The sequence below is a fragment of the Delphinapterus leucas genome, chromosome 1 (assembly GCF_059928025.1).
Source record: "Delphinapterus leucas isolate spDelLeu-1000000601 "Yukka" chromosome 1, BTC_Dleu_Yukka2, whole genome shotgun sequence".
NCBI lineage: Eukaryota > Metazoa > Chordata > Mammalia > Artiodactyla > Monodontidae > Delphinapterus > Delphinapterus leucas.
Window position 1 is genome coordinate 173318140 of NC_143129.1, and position 6000 is coordinate 173324139.

The 6000-nt window shown below is 43.4% G+C and overlaps 1 protein-coding gene across 7 annotated transcripts in view; it reads right to left on the reverse strand.

Annotated features, from left to right (window-relative positions):
• Positions 1-5571, reverse strand: part of ZBTB40 (zinc finger and BTB domain containing 40) — an 83887-nt gene extending 78316 nt beyond the window's left edge. For 5 of the 7 annotated variants that reach the window (XM_022551911.2, XM_089899391.1, XM_022551909.2 and 2 more), the window contains exon 1: positions 5416-5570. The gene's annotated coding sequence lies outside the window, so the exon portion shown is untranslated. Of the gene's footprint in view, positions 1-5415 lie in introns of all 7 variants that reach the window. The other 2 variants (XM_089899409.1, XM_089899406.1) reach the window with 1 other exon arrangement.
• Between the last annotated feature and the right edge of the window lie 429 nt (positions 5572-6000).

The following is a 6000-nucleotide window of genomic DNA, read 5'->3' on the forward strand; positions in this document are numbered from 1 at the left end:
TCGAAGGGTCAAGGACCCCTCTGAGACCTGACTACAGTACAAGCACACCTCATTTTATTGTGCTTTGAAGATAGTGCACAGTTTTTACAAATTAAAGGTTTGTGGCAACCACGCATTGTCAGATGATGGTTAGCATTTTTTAGCAATAAAGTATTTTCTATGTGACTCGCTTTATTACAATACTCACTTTACTGCAGTGGTCTGGAACTGAACCCGCCATATCTCCAAGCTATACCTGTAATGGGCTCTCTTCCCAGAAAAAAAAATGGCATTCACACAAACCTGCAGGCAAATTCAAAGGATTCATGGATCCCTTGCAACCTGACCATTTACCCCAGATTAACAAGCTAATGTGGATCAGCAATAACATATTTACTTTATCTATGGAAATGAAATACTTGATGTCATGATTTTGAGGATATGGAGTTAAATAACAACATTAGGGAAATGTAAGGAAAGATAGCTTTCTTTCCCTACCTTTCTCTCCCTTGAGAGCTGTAGGAGTCTTACAACTGCACTCTCTCTGCAAATGAAATACCGCACCCTCTGCATGACTTAAAGAAAGTGACAACCTCATCTCTGAATTTAAATGCCCTTAATATTTAATTCTTTCCTCTATAGGTTATAGCTTGCCTTCTCCACATTATCAAGATGATGGCTTTAGAAGGCAGGCTACTGGAGATCCAGAAAACAATATATCCCAATCCAGTTTCCTTGTGAAAATCAAAGAGCTCACTCTCTTGAAGAGCTGAAAGAGGCTGAAGGGTCACCGCTTCCCCCCAGGGTGCTGGTACAGGCAGTACTCCAGAAGGGTAATGTAAATACTCAGTATGAGGCAACAGGGCGTACCAATTTGTTTTTCAATCTGTTTTATTTCAGTTCAAAGCACCTTTGCAGACAGATAGTACAGGAAAATAAGCCACACTTTGGTTATACCCAGTCTTCCTCAATCTCCAAAAGCAGGTGAGCATTGCCAAAGTGTGGCTTGTTTCCCTGTGCTGCCTGTCTGCAATGATGCTTTGAACTGAAATAAAATAGACTGAAAAACAAATTGGTATGCCCTGGCTCTTCCTGCAGTTTTATATTATCCTTCAAAGCTAGTGTTATCACCTACTCTTTACTGGAATCCAACAGACCCAAATCACAGAGTAAAACTGCAATACTTTAAATGTGAAGGTCCCACCCAAACCTAAAATAGCAATTTAATTCAGGGCTTGGTGGTTAACATTACATTAACATGCCACTCTCCATCCAGTTCCTTGCTCCATTTGCTGGGCTGGATTACATCTTCTGATGACACGTGCAATATGGTTACTGGATACAGTTTAAAACAACACTTGACATTGCTGATCTTCCTATATGGCTTGCTCAATTTATTACTGCCTCTGTAATTTTTCATGTTCATGAACCCAAGCATCATCATTTATTTTTACCTATTCAAAAAGTCTACCAGCTTTAAAGCATTCAACATTCTGCTTAAAGTATGCAACATTATTTTGAAAACTTTTAGAGAAAACCCCAAATCATTTGCAAACCAATTCTAAAATTACTACCAACTAGAAGAAGCCTATCATTTTCTTAGAATGAAGGAATGCAAATAGTTTCAAGCTTAAAACACTAAAATGATGAAAAACGCTCTCCACAGACAGTTGTATAATTTTGTTTAAAAAGTTAAATCCTATTTGGAAAAGATCCTCTCTTAACAAAACATAAAGAAAAAAAATAAGATCTGTTCTCCTCCCCCCAAAGACAGAAACACACATACACATACCCATGCACACACACTTCCCACACACACCCTCATCTGTAACATACTTCTGAATTTTTGTTATTATTTATCACTTTAAGTAAGTTTCCATTTGGGGTCAAATTTGGTTAGTTTTCTCTAATTGGAATTAAGCAATATGTGTGTAACAAAAAGAAAACACACAACAATCCTTTGAGAAGGTAACATTATCCACATTTGACAACTTAGACAATAACCTGTAACTGGCCCAAGACCATGCAGCTCTATCAGCAGTAAAGCTGGGTACAGGGCCGGGACTCAGGGCACAAGGCTGTGAAACACAACACATTCACTGGCTTCTTTCTTCTGTAACTCTCCAAGTTCTTGCCATCTCACAGTCTCTGAACCTACCGAAAAGTTCTTCCTCTCCAATTCTCTCCCCTCTCCCTTCCTTTGGACTGGATCTTGGTCACTCAACAAGTTTCAGCTTAAACTACCCAGAAGAGAGGTCTTTGGGGACTATCCTGGTAATAATAGGTGGTCTCCCAGGTCAACACTGTTTTGTTTGCTTTATAGCAGTTGCCACAATCTGGAGTAACTTTGGTACCTCTTTACTGTGTTAAGACACTCGGTTTTGGGTCCATGTTTCACCCTGATAATCATAGACACAGTGGTGCCTGGTAAATAGCAGACACTCAAATATTTGTTCAGTGAATGGCCTGGATTTATTTACTATTTACCAAATACCAGGTTGTGGGCACTGGCTAGCAGCTGATACAAGAAGAGGTGAAGTGTGGTCCCTGCCCTTCAAGACCTCCCAAGTTAGTAGGAAAGATAAACAGATGGAATAATTCAGGGTGGTTAGTGTGATCAGTTTAGGTTCAGATCGCAGCTCCCTTATGCATTAGCTATGACCAAGGTCATCTCTCCTGACTCTGTTTCCTCATCTTTAAAATGGGAATATTAATACTACCTATGTCATAGTGTTGATGTGAGGATTAAAAGATAAGCCATGGAAATAACGCACATAGTGAAGTCCTTAGCACACAGGAATCACTCAATAAATATTAACTACATAATTTTATTATGATGCAATTATAATGCTGTAATTAAATCTCCACAAGCCATACAGCTATATATGAAATTATCTTTTGTTTACCTGTATGCCACCTGTCCAAGCCCCTACAGAATTTAAATTCCATGGAAGGGCAGAGATTACGTTGATCTTGTTCACCACTGTATTTTCAGGGATTTGAATCATCGCTAGTATGTTCTAGGTGCTCGACAAATACTGAATGATTAACAAATGTATGCAGGCAAGCATGGGTGTTCTGAATCTATTTGTTAGTTAAACTAGTGACGAATAGTTAGGTTTGGGAACAACTCTTATAAAAGAACAACGTCTACTAAATAAACATGTCTCCGAAGAAGATATACAGATTGCCAACAAACACATGAAAGGATGCTCAACATCATTAATCATTAGAGATATACAAATCAAAACTACAATGAGGTATCACCTCACACCAGTCAGAATGGCCATCATCAAAACATCTACAAACAATAAATGCTGGTGAGGGTGTGGAGAAAAGGGAACCCTCTTGCACTGTTGGTGGGAATGTAAATTGATACAGCCACTATGGAGAACCGTATGAAGGTTTCTTAAAAAACTAAAAACAGAACTACCATATGACCCAGCAATCCCACTACTGGGCATATACCCTAAGAAAACCATAATTCAAAACACTGTGGTCATGTACCACAATGTTCACTGCAGCACTATTTACAATAGCCAGGTCATGGAAGCAACCTAAATGCCCATCGACAGATGAATGGATAAAGAAGATGTGGTACATATATAAAATGGAATATTACTCAGCCATAAAAAGAAATGAAATTGAAAAATTTGTAGTGAGGTGGATGGACCTAGAGTCTGTCATACAGAGTGAAGTAAGTCAGAAAGAGAAAAACAAATACCGTATGCTAACACATATATATGGAATGTAAAAAAAAAAATGGTTCTGAAGAACCTAGGGGCAGGACAGGAATAAAGATGCAGATGTAGAGAACAGACTTGAGGACACGGGAGGGGGAAGGGTAAGCTGGGACGAAGTGATAGAGTGGCATGGACATATATACACTACCAAATGTAAAATAGATAGCTAGTGGGAAGCAGCCACATAGCACAGGGAGATCAGCTCGGTGCTCTGTAACCACCTAGAGGGGTGGGATAGAGAGGGTGGGAGGGAGATACAAGAGGGAGGGGATATGGGGATATATATATACGTAGAGCTGATTCACTTTGTGATACAGCAGAAACTAACACACCACTGTAAAGCAATTATACTCCAATAAAGATGTTAAAAATAAAAAATAAAAACGTCTAAATTAGGAAGTGGGGTGTGGCAGAAGTTTGATGATTTAGCCAAGTAGAGAAAATTTTCAGTTGAGGCTGTAATTAAATCTCCACAAGCCATACAAAGATTTGGATTCGATTCCAAGGAAGAACCAATAGTCCCAGTTTTCGAGATGTGAAAGAATGAAGTCCAAGCAGAACGACATGGGTCCCCAGGGAAGAGCTCAATTTGCCAGACCTATAATCTATTACACTCTTAGACAGCTTAACCTCTCAGAACCTGGGCTTCCTCCTCTTACGCAAAACAGACACGGACACTTCTAAAAAGTTATTGGTACAAAAAAGCTGTGTATGAATATAAATAAGCAACTGGCTTACCGTAGGCGCTCGGTAGAATGGTATTATTTTTATTCAAAGTAGGAGAAACAATTGCATTTTGAATAATACACCAATAAGACCAGAAAAGATAATGGAAGCCAGAGTGGTTGGTCAAATAAAGAGCTCTGGGTGCATAGGGCAGTTGTAACTCGAGTTTCCCACTCCGTGAGAAGGGACCTGAGGAATCCCTGAAGGACAACACTGACCCGGTCTACTTGTGTCTAGAGCTGGGGCCGCCACAGTTTTTCTGTGAAAGGCCAAAGGCATTTTCGGCTTCGTGCGCCAAGGGATCAAAGCCATCAGATATCTGTTGCAACTACTCAACTTTGCTCTTGTAGAAGGAAAACAGCCAAAGGCAATACATAAACCATGAACACGGCTGTGTTCCAATAAAACTTCATTTACGGACATGAGAATCTGATTTCATACAACTGTCACAAATTATGTGAAATATTCTTCACAGCCATTAAAAAAAATGTAAAACCTTCTTAGCTCCCGGCTGACAAAAACGGGGGAGGGGGAGGGGCGGATTTAGCCCAAGACCCTAACTTGCTGGGGCCCGGGGTCGGGATTTGGCGGGAGGGGAGGAGGGGTGAGAGTGCGAGAAGCAGCTGCGAGGAGTGGCCTCCGATCGCGCCGAGTAGCAGGCGACGAGGGTTGAGGGCAGGTCCCAGGCGGAGAACAGGCCCCAAGCAGGGAGTAGGCCCGGCCGAGCGTCCCGGCCGGGACCCCGTGGCCTCTCCCCGCCACAGACGACAGCGGAGCCTGCGCTCGGGGTGTAGGCCGCCCCGGGGCTCCACGTCCCGGGGCGGGGAGAGACGGCCGGGACTTGTCAGAGCGCAGCGGACTTCGCCACGCCGAGGGGTCTCTGTTCGCCCCTCATTCGGGGCGCCTCTTAGGCCACAGCTGCAAAAGGGGTCTCCACGCTGAGTCCCGGCCCCGTTTCTATGGTTACCTGTTCAGCACCGATTCAAACTGCGGTTCTTTATTGACAGCACCATAAAGGACACGAACACTCCTGCCCGAAGGGAACAATAAAGCTTTCTCCATTCAACAGCGCCAGAGACGCCAGCAGGCGGCCATTTTAAGGCCGGAGCGGAAGAGGTATAAGCAAGGAGGCGGCGGCCCGGCCTGCCCCGCGCGCCACAGTCACGTGCTGGGGGCGGGCCTCACGGGGGCGGGACGCGCGCTCTCCACCAATGCTAGCACGCTGGGACAAACCCGTTGCTAACCGCTTCTCTGACCTCTGACCCTTGACCACTCCTTCCCCTCCCTACACTCCCTTAGGAAAGTTCTAATGGGTTTCTACCATCCCTCGCCCGGGCAGCACTAAAGTTGAGATCTTATCTCAAACAACGGCAGAGAATTAGGCACAAAACATTTCTTTCCATTTTTCCAAAACAAGTTCACGTGCAAGGCGGAGACGTGACGTGAGCCGCGCCCCAGGCGCATTCTCATTGGCGGAGAGGCTTGGCTCGGACGTAATAGGCTAACGGACCCGTATCAACCAATCGTGGCGCCTTGAAGGCATTTTGGTCCC